We start from the raw sequence: 10,476 nt of genomic DNA, 5'->3' as shown, positions 1-10,476 counted from the left end.
TTAAGTCACCTGCGTGGTCAGAAATACAATTTTTTAAAGAAGAGAAACTGAAAGACACTATTGCCAAACAAAGTATCTGAAGTGTTCACATCTATATTTGAGCATCTTTGATTTTCCCGAGGGGTGCAAGTGATAAGAAGTAAGGCAGAAAAATCCACTCGAATAAAGCTTTTCAAAATGAATGGAACAGAAAAAATTCCCAGAGGCAGGTCAAGTTCAACCCAAGAACAGCTCTCTCAGTGCTTTCACAACTAGTTAGAATACAAGACCAATAACACCTCAGCTCTCAAATCAGTGCTGAAATCCGGCAGAAGGTTGTTAATATTGATATGGTTAATACACATCAAACAGGATTCCTTTAATTTTCTGAGTCAAGAATTCTCCACAGTGTTGACATTTCCTTACTGAACTCCCAGGATTGTTTGGTTTCAAAGGCTGTTGGGCTCAAGACGCATTTTGTTTTAAATAATCCTTCATAAAAAATTCAGCTTTCAGTCTAATATGATTGAAACTCAGCTTGAGTGTGTTTTATAATGCATTGAACCGGAAAGAGTATGGGCATTGAATTATTCAAAACATGGTAGGCGAAGGAATGCTATGTGTTCACATGTGGGGAGGGAGTGATCAAAGAAACCAGTGAGACTTGATATGTCTTGTTACCTCATTTTATTTACCTTTTAGAACTCTAAATATTAGAGAAAAGAAATCAATATCAATTTTCACCTCTGTCACGATCCACACTTCAATTATTGATGAATGTCAAATTTGACCACAGTTCTCTCTACCACCTTCTCTGCAATAATGTTTCTGTGCCTTTATTAAAAATGTAAAATTGTCATTGAATTTCCAAATCTGATTCTCCACTGGCTAATTCGGCTTGTTTTATTAATAAGCGGGTTCTGATGAGTAATGCTAATTTAACATGCCTGCACGTAAGATTAAACTATAAATTATTCCTGCTAACGGTGATGAGATATGACTGTTATGTGGTTGTTGGGCAATAACCTTCCTGAATTAACCCTGCAAGCATATAATTCTTGGAAGAAACCATCACTTCATATTGTGCAAACCTAGTAGTATTTTGCATGTCTCCTTTAGCAGAATATACACAAGCAAAAACACATGGTGACAGGTGAGAAAAATACACATGCACACACTGTACATGCTTACATGAATTTTCAAGTACAATTCTCCAGAAAGAAGACTTTGCTAATGATTTGTATTTTTATAGTTTATTAATTTATCCATACTGAAATGCTTCATGAAATCACCTACCTTTTTGTTGTTCCTGCAAACCTTTCAATTTTGAAATGCTAAATATAAATGGAAACAATTATTGTTAGAGTTCTCTGCCATGAAAGACTCTAAATTACAAAGAACTTGGGGATTGGAAGACAAATTTGCCACAGAAATCTTCTTTACTCCAGAGACCATTAGAATATCAGTGTGTACCCACTTAAAGTGAGAATGTTTCCATCAAGAAACTAGCTATCTTTTATTTATACTAAAAGGAGAGAACAGTGGGGGGGCTGTGGCTTGGTGAATGTATGAGACTCTCTCTGCTTTGTGCAATAAGCCACAAACAATACATGAAATAGCCTAGGGCCTTTTATTTGTCTTTTGTAGCAAGCTCTTTCTTATATTGCTCCTGATCAATTACTCTTAAATCAACAAGCCTTGGTAGCTTGAACATTTGACAGTTGTGTTCCCTATACCCTAAAGCATCTTTTCAGTTACTCAGATAAAATTGATTGGAAAGGATATTCCCTCCAACTTTTCTCAGGGTGGCCTCAATGAAGGTCGCTTGGAGGAAGAGAAACTCCACCTTGATTTCCTGGCCTGCCAATCTAAGGTCAGGCAAGCATAAAGCCTCATAGCAAAACTTAAGTTTGCTTCCCTAGTTGAGCATAAATGAATGGTTTTATATAAAAAGTAAATGAAGCCCTAGTCGGTTTGGCTCAGTGGATAGAGCGTCGGCCTGCGGACTGAAGGGTCCCGGATTCAATTCTGGTCAAGGGCACATGCCTGGGTTGTGGGCTCGATCCCCAGTTGGGGGTATGCAGGAGGTAGCCGATCAGTGATTCTCTGTCATCATTGATGCTTCTATATCTCTCTCCCTCTCCCTCTCCCTTCCTCTCTAAAATCAATAAAAATATATTTAAAGAAGAAAAAAAGTAAATGAAGACTTTACTTCCCTATAATCCTTTTCCAAAGGATAAATGTAGTTCATCATCCATAAGATATATGAAAATTAGGATCTTCAAATCTCTATTTCATGGATTGTTTAGCAAATTTTTGTTGAATATTTATATACACTGAGTGGCCAGATTATTATGATCTTTGAATGCATAATAATCTGGCCACTCAGTGTATTATATGTAATACATTATAATAAATTATAATATATATAATCCTATATAATAAAAGAGCAATATGCAAATAGACCAAATGGCAGAACAACCAATCAAAGGATAATATGCTAATGATATGCTAAGGCTGCTCAACAGCTCGCTATGATATGCATTAACCACCATGGGGCAGATGCTCCGACCAGTAGGTTAGCTTGCTGCTGGGGTCCAGTCGATCGGGACTGAGTGAGATGGGCTGGAAACTCCCTGGAGCCCTCCCGCATCCCTCCCCGGCTGGCTGACCCTGATTAGCCCTGATCAGGACTGGGCGAGATGGGGCCGGACATGCCCTAGAGCCTTCCCATGGTCCCTCCCCAGCCCAATCATGCACCGGTGGAGTCCCTCAGCCTGGCCTGTGCCCTCTTGCAATCCAGAACCCCTCAGGGGATATTGGAGAGCCGGTTTCAGCCCAATCCCGCAGGCCACTCCCCTTGGGAGGGCGCCAGACACAGGGCTCATAGCTGGCAAGCACTCAGGACTGATTGGGCCTGAGCCGGAGGCAGGCACAATGGGGCCGGGTTGAGCGGGAGTGGCAGGTAGGAGCTGCAGGCAGCCTTGGACTGTGGGTTTTGGCCCAATCCCTGCAGGCCACCCAGAGGGACCCCACCCATGCACGAATTCGTGCACCAGGCCTCTAGTATGTAAATAAAACTAACATTCACAGTCCTAAAACGTCTGCATTTTCTTTATCTACCCAGAATGAGCGGTGGCTTGATCTTTAAACATGGTAAAGCATCAGGTCACAACAGCATCATTTGATATCAGGATGAATTCATTGTTCAGGTGTCAAGAGGGAATACCTTCATTTCTCTTGTTCTTTCTTGCACCTGATTATTGCACCTGGACAAAGAGGTTTTCTTTTATTTCAATCTAAAGGGGAAATGTTCGCCTTTGTTAATGTGGAAATTGACCTCAGTAGGCGGAGCCAAGCACTGTTTTGCTATAGACTAATTGATATAAACAAGAGTTAAGTTTTTATGGAATTTCATCGACGTTATAATGAAACAACGTTGAACAAAATGATGTTATTTGAGGATCTGCTGTAATTGGAATACCAGAAGAAAGGAGCAGAAGAAACATTTGAAGTAATAATGGCTGAAAATTCCCAAAATTAATGAAAGATTCAGTAATCTCAGACATCACCAAGCAGGATAAAAAAGAAGCCTACATACCTTGTCATAATCTGCTGAAATTGAAGATAAGCACTCTAGAAAGAAGATAATGGGGAAAAATAACCCACTTTGTCTACCAGTATATAGTGCAGGAGAGGAAAAACTGTTTTCTCTCTACCCTTCTTAGGTTCATTGGGGCCCTGTGAATGAAACTGACAGAAGATTAACAGAAGAAAAACAAGTATATTAACATGCTCATCACACATACATGGAGTACTCAGTGATTAGTAACACAAAGTGGTGGTTACAACTTGGGCTTATATAGCATCTTAACAAAACAACAATACATTTTTAGAGATGTGACAAGACCAAGGAAAAGGACTTTGACTTTCTGGAGCAGCATGTCATAGGAAGAAAATTTACGGGAAAACTAATGACCGATAAGGGTTAGTCAAGTTTGTCATGTGCAATCCTCGGGTACATACTCTGGGTCTAGAGTTGGCTTTGGTGATTAACTTCTGTTTTTCCTACTTTTAGGCAAATGAGAGGGAAGAGAGTTTTTCTTGTATCTGTTTCTTTTCAATTACCTTCTGCTCATAAATTCTTATGATAAAGCAGCATATTTTGGGGTGGCATATTCAGCTACTTTTCATTACCAAAAAAGGGGGAAAAATTCAGGGGACTTCTCATCAGAAGCAAGAACAAGAATTGAGTGAAATATTTAAAGCATTGGAAGAAAAGAAACCCCACCAACCTTGAGTTCTGTACCCAGAGTAATTTTCCTTCAAAAATAAAAGAAAAATAAGGACTTTTTCAAACAAAAATCTTTAGGGAATCTATCACCAGCAGACTCATCCTGCAAGAAATGTTAAAAGTTCTTCAGAGAGAAGGAAAATGATATAGATCAGAAACTCAGATCTACATGAAGAAAGAAGAGCCTTAGGGAAGAAATAAATGAAGATACAATATTTTTCTTATTTTTAATTGATATAAAAATAATATTGTTCAAAGTAGTAGCAACAATATATTAGATAATAAAAAGAATCAAGAGTACTGTGTCACAAAGCACCTACAGACACTGCATTGGACGCATTATAGTGTTATTTGAAGGTGGGTTTAAGTTAGTTAAAAATATGTACTTTAATCTCTAAGGTAACTAAGGTTTTTTAAAAATAAGTATAATTGAGACACTAAGAGAGGAGATAAAATGAAAATATTTTTAAATGCTCAGGAAAAGCAGAAAAAAAAGAGAAAACTTTGTGCAAGGGAGATTGGAAAAATGAAATTGCTTTCATAAAAACAAGTTGAATAAGTAAGATGTAGAATTAGAGTTAAAAGAATGCATTTAAAAAATTTATTTTGAGATTTATTCAGGCCCTGTGATATATCCCTCTTTGGTTCTTCCCTTGCCTTAAAGGATGGGGTATAAGACTCAATCATTCAGAAAATAATTTGTGATTTTTTAAAACTCAAAAACCTTATGAAAACAAAGTAGCATTATTTTGGTTCCATTACTGGCCTGTATGTGTGTGTTTGGGGCATGCAACACAAACAGAAAAATGGAAAGAGAAAACAGAAGCTATAAAACTTTAATGCTAGAAGGAACAAAAGCAAGGTCTACTTAAAATGCATGTATAATTATTTAGGAAGGGAAAATCCACTCAGTCAAGCTAGTTATTTAATCTTTGCAATGGCCAACTTCAAACATGACTTTTCCATTCATTTGCCTGCCCGGTGGACTGAATAGAATCCTGGACTACCTCATTCAGTTGAAACAGCTGAACTGGTGGTTCATATGGACGTAAGCATGGTTTAAGTTCCTTGAGTGCTTATGCAAGTCCCAGAGGGTGGGGGTTGAAGGAAGAGGAAATCAGAGGGCAATGCTGAGGAAAGGGGATCCCACAGCCTTGCTGGAGCTGTGGGCCAGAATAAACAATGTGCTGTGACCTATTTAGCAAATGAAAACGCAAACCAGAGAAAGCTGCCAAGGTCAGGGACACACATCTCCTCCTGCTGAGATGATTTGGGTTGTTCAGAACAAGAAAATGAATAGCTCACATGAGGGAGTTTCCTTGAACTCCCCTGGGCAATAAATCACTGACTATAGTGAAGTTTCTGCTATTCTGAAACTTCGTTAAATAAATGGCAGTGGCAAGCTGGGGTTTGGTTTATATGTAGTTTCCTTTTTAGACTAAAGGCAAGTCTGATGAAGAATTCTTCCCAGGTGGGCCTGTTTATGTTCAAGCCTAGATTGCCTTCCTCTCCACCTGTCTCTGAAGGTCACCAGAAAGCTCTGAAACCAGACTCACTTCAGACACGTCCTAGTGAAATCCTTGGACTTGATGCTTATTTCACAGTGCACATTCTAGGTGACTTCGGGTCCTGAAGTCACTTAATTTTACTCAAAGCTTTATGCTCACCAGGAAGAAGAGGAAAGAAGTCTAACTATATAGCTCAACACCATGGACAGCCCTCATAATAAAGATGGTTTTCCTTCCTTCCTACCTTCATCTATCCATTCATCCTTCCATAAATTTATCTATCTATCTATCTATCTATCTATCTATCTATCTATCTATGTTATGATCCTAATCCTAGTAAGATATGCATAGAAAAAAAATCATGAGAAAATGCATGGAAAGGTTCAAAGTGAGTATTCAAGTAATGGAATTATGTCATAATTTTCTTATTTATATTTTATTGGGATTTTCTAACTTTCTAACATTTTTATAGCAGTGATGTCCAATATAAATAAAAATATAATGAGCTACAAATATGAATCACATATGTTATTTTAAATTTTCTAATAAAAAGAAATAGATAGTCCTAGCTGGTTTGGCTCAGTGGATAGAGCGTAGACCTGTGGACTAAAGGGTCCTGGGTTTGATTCTAGTCAAGGGCACATGCCTGTGTTGAGGGCTCCTCGATCCCCATTGCAGAGTGTGCAGGAGGCAGCCAATCAATGATTCTTTATCATCACTGGTGTTTCTATCTCTTGTTTGCTCTCCCTTCCTCTCTGAAATCAATAAAAATATATTAAAAAATAAACAGGTACATTAATTTTAATAATTTATATATCTCAGTAAATCCAAAATAGTATTTCAACAAGTGATCTAGACAAAATTATTGAAATATTTGTAATTATTTTTCTATTAAGTCTTCAAAATTTGGTATGTATTTTACACTAAACACACCTCAATTCAGAACTGCCATATTTCCAGACAGTATTGGCTACTGTGTTGGACATTGTAGTTCTACAGGAAAAATTAAAATTTTGTATGTATATGAATCACATAAATATGTTTATATCATATACACATTCATACAAAGAGAGAAGGGATAATAAGTAAGGATGATAGAAATAATGTAGATAATTATTTCTTAAACTGTTCTATGAAACCCTAGTAATTTGTTATCTTATGAGGTGTTACCAGATAGCCAATTAAAATATATATATATTGCAAAATGAAAGAAATTTGGAAACTCTGGGATAATCAAAATTAAATCTTTTTTTCCTACTAAAAGACTTCTCACACCTTTACTATGTTAGTGTGCTTTATAAAGCTCTAAGAGAAGAACAGGGAATACTACTTTTCATGAACTTTTAGACAAGAGCCCTTTTCTTTTTCATAGAATATCTTGTAGGACATATGGAACAGTTTAAGAAACTCTGATGTAGAAAAACTAATTAATGAAAGAACTATAAAAATATACACAGTAAGTCTGTATTGAAATGCTACAATTCATTAGAAATAGTGTGAGTGTGATTGTGTGTGTGTTTGTGTGCATGTGTGTCCCAGGATATATATAATACATTCATTCAATAATTTCTATTCGCCTATATTTTCACATATGCTAGTTTAGCTTCACAAGAGTAATAGGATGCAATGCAAAACAAAAGAAGGATTATTGTTTCTATTTTACATACTAAGTGCCTAATGGCATATTGTTAGTTATTTGAAAATTAAGGCACTTGAAAAACTTTATTAAATTGGTTGGGGTGACATTGGTCAATATGAACATATAGGCTTCAGGTGTGGGTTTCTATGTTACAAGATCTGTACTAGCATATTGCACCATGTGCCCGGCCAAAGTGAAATCTTCTCCTGTCATCGTATATTAGCACTACCTTCTCCCCCAAGCCCCTACCCTCTAGCAACCACCACACTGCTGTTTGTGTTCTTCCTGAGTTTCAGTTTTATATCCCACATATGAGTGAAATCATATGGTTCTTCGCTTTTTTATTTGTTGTTGTTTCTGCAAAAAGCTTTATTGTGTCAATGCATGGGAGAGGGCCTCAGGGTGGTTAAAAGAATAGGCAGTCTTTTCAGGGAGAGGCTCAGGTAAAAGCCAGAGACCAGGGGGATGCAGAGGGGCCCCTCAAAGGCCTCTGGGCTCCAAAGGCTCCTAATTGTGCTTGAGGGTGAGCCTTTTGAAGAGATACTCGCCCGCCCAGCCTGGGGGCCGGCCAGTGTTTGGATGTGAGTCAGGTGTCACCCATCTTCTTGATGAGTTTCACCTCTTCATCCCCAAAGTGGTTTCTCCAGGAAGCCACAGAGCTGAGGGTCTGCGCGTGGGTGGAACCAGGGCCTGCAGCTCCAAAAGGGCCTGGTTCAGGTTCCTCTCCAAGGCCAGGGCAGCTCCATGGCGTCCTGAGCTCTGCCCACTCATCTTGGGGAGGCTTCAGCAGACCTGGAAGAGAATGCGGCCACCGCGCTGGTTTTGCAACTTTAAGAAAAGCTCAGCGCCTTCTCGCTTATTCTTCGCCAACTTGTGGAAGAAGTGACCCATGCCCTGAGAGCCACATCCCCAGGGTCGAAATAGAAGCCCAGAGAGAGGTAGGTGTGTACAGGTCCAAAGATGCAGGTTGGCCAGGCAGCCTCCACTGGGTGGAATAATTCTGACGAATTTGGGAGCTCATGGTTGTTCGGCAGTCAGGAGTTAAGGTAGAGAACAAACGGTGTGTTGGCTGGTCTCGGAGGTGGTTCTGAAGGTGGTGACTGGATGAGACGCAAGAGAGTGGTTGGAGGCTGGAAGAAGGGTCTGTTCCATCCAAACACTGTTGAAACAAGGGACAGATCTGAGACCACCGAGGGCATTGCCTCTTCGCTTTTTCTGACCTACGTATTTCACTTAGCGTCATGTTCTCACGGTCCCTCCATGTTGCTGTATATGGCGCTGTTTTATTATCTTATGGCTGAGTAGTCTTCTATTGTGTATAAGTAAGGGAACTTTTGAATTTAGAATTTAAGTATCCCATCTTTCAAAGTTTTCTTTTAAACTATGTTATGTTTCTCCATATTTTTATTGTAATGTTTATATTAATGTAAATTTAATAATTAATATAAAACAGGGTACTGCTGATATTTTCTTACCCAGATGATGCCATAGTTAGACAATGAAGTGCCATTAGCTTCTGAGAAAACCACAAGCTGCTTGTCGTTAATTTTATCTAGAATTTCTTGTATCATTAGTAATACTCCCTCTCCTCTTTTTTCCTACAAGTACTATTGATCTCTGAACGCTTTGTTCTTAAAGAGGGAAAACAGATAATAAAATGCAGAACCTTAAGCTCCACAAAGCTTGAGCTGAACATATATACTGGCACTAAGAAAGCTAGCATAAATAAAAAAATATATAAATATATTTTCAAGCAAAATTATTTTATAAAATGATGTGTTGGAGAGTTTGATTCTTGTAAGCCCAATAAAGTCAACCAAGATAGTATTAGTAGGATGTTGTTTGCCCAAAGGAATACTTTGAGCTAAGTCCGGAAGCTGTTCTACCATAGATATGTAGAAATGAAATCTGAAATTATCATTTAAAACGTAAGCATGCATTAATTTGCATTTAGCAACAGCTGCCCTTGAACCATACCAGGGATGAGGGAATCAGAGCTGGAAAGAACATTAAGGATCAACTGGACAATTTCTTTGGGGGGAAAATACTAATTACATTTCCTGAGCCCCTTCCAACTTTTAATTTTCTTAAAATACGTTGTCTTGAAAGTCTGATTTTCAAGACAACATATTTAAAAGTTAGTATTTTAATCTGGTCTTCCCTGTGGTACAGTGAATAGATTTAAATCAGGTATTACAAATATCTTTCTTGGTCAAACAAAAACTAATAATTTCTAATGATGTCTAAAGATCTCTGTTTACTGGGATTCTGAGGCTCTTTGGGAAGTGAGAAAAGAGTTAATGTGCAAATGCCAGTGTTTGCCATTCTTTGTTTGAGTCCTTTGAGGTGGATGATCCCTGTCTTTCCTCTTTTATATATTCATTGAAGTCGCAGAGATTGTTGGGGATTGGTTCAGTCATGTTTAGTATTTCTAATTTCATAAAAATTACTTTGACAGAGCATACTAATTTTCTTAGAAATTTGATTAGCATCTATAATTGTGTTGTGTTAAGTTACAGAGTCTCTCTAAGACATGTATAATGACTTTTAAAAATCAATACTATGATTTTAATTGCTCCCCTTTTATCAGACAAATAATCACTGTAATGATGTAGTACATACAAGTAAGGAAAGGTAACTAACTGCCTTTCTACAATGCAGTTATACCTGAAAGATTTTGGTGCATAATTTAAGACTTGTAATGGTAAAAGGCCAAACCTTGTTATTTGCTTCATTTTTACAACAAAAGATGTCTAGGAAAACAGATTATTATAAAAAAAAAATTTGCCTGACTTCCAGGCAATTCAAAAGATTTGTATGCTATTGTTTTGATATAGATCATTTTATAGACATATAGGAGGAGCAATTAGCAAATGTATTTTTCAAGTTTCTTTGTCCAATTAAAAAACATCTTAGTCTTTGAACAGAGGTGGCAACATGAAAGTGATAGTTATCTGGTGAGAAATGTAAGTTTTGTTCAAACATACTTACTGATGAACACTAAGATCTGTGAACAGTGGTGAATCCTAAGTTTTATTTTATAAATGATCACTTAG

The 10,476-nt window shown here is 37.7% G+C and overlaps 1 pseudogene across 1 annotated transcript; it reads right to left on the bottom strand.

Annotated features, from left to right (window-relative positions):
- Positions 1-7,900: 7,900 nt before the first annotated feature.
- LOC307111165 (ferritin light chain-like) lies at positions 7,901-8,909 on the bottom strand (annotated as a pseudogene). Its single transcript has 2 exons — positions 8,896-8,909; positions 7,901-8,420 (listed from the first exon to the last, which is right to left on the bottom strand). The product of its transcript is annotated as a ferritin light chain-like (transcript).
- Positions 8,910-10,476: the final 1,567 nt, after the last annotated feature.

This window comes from Cnephaeus nilssonii, assembly GCF_951640355.1.
Source record: "Cnephaeus nilssonii genome assembly, chromosome: 14".
NCBI lineage: Eukaryota > Metazoa > Chordata > Mammalia > Chiroptera > Vespertilionidae > Cnephaeus > Cnephaeus nilssonii.
Note: the sequence above shows the minus strand (reverse complement) of the source record. Positions and strands in the feature narration are given on the sequence as shown.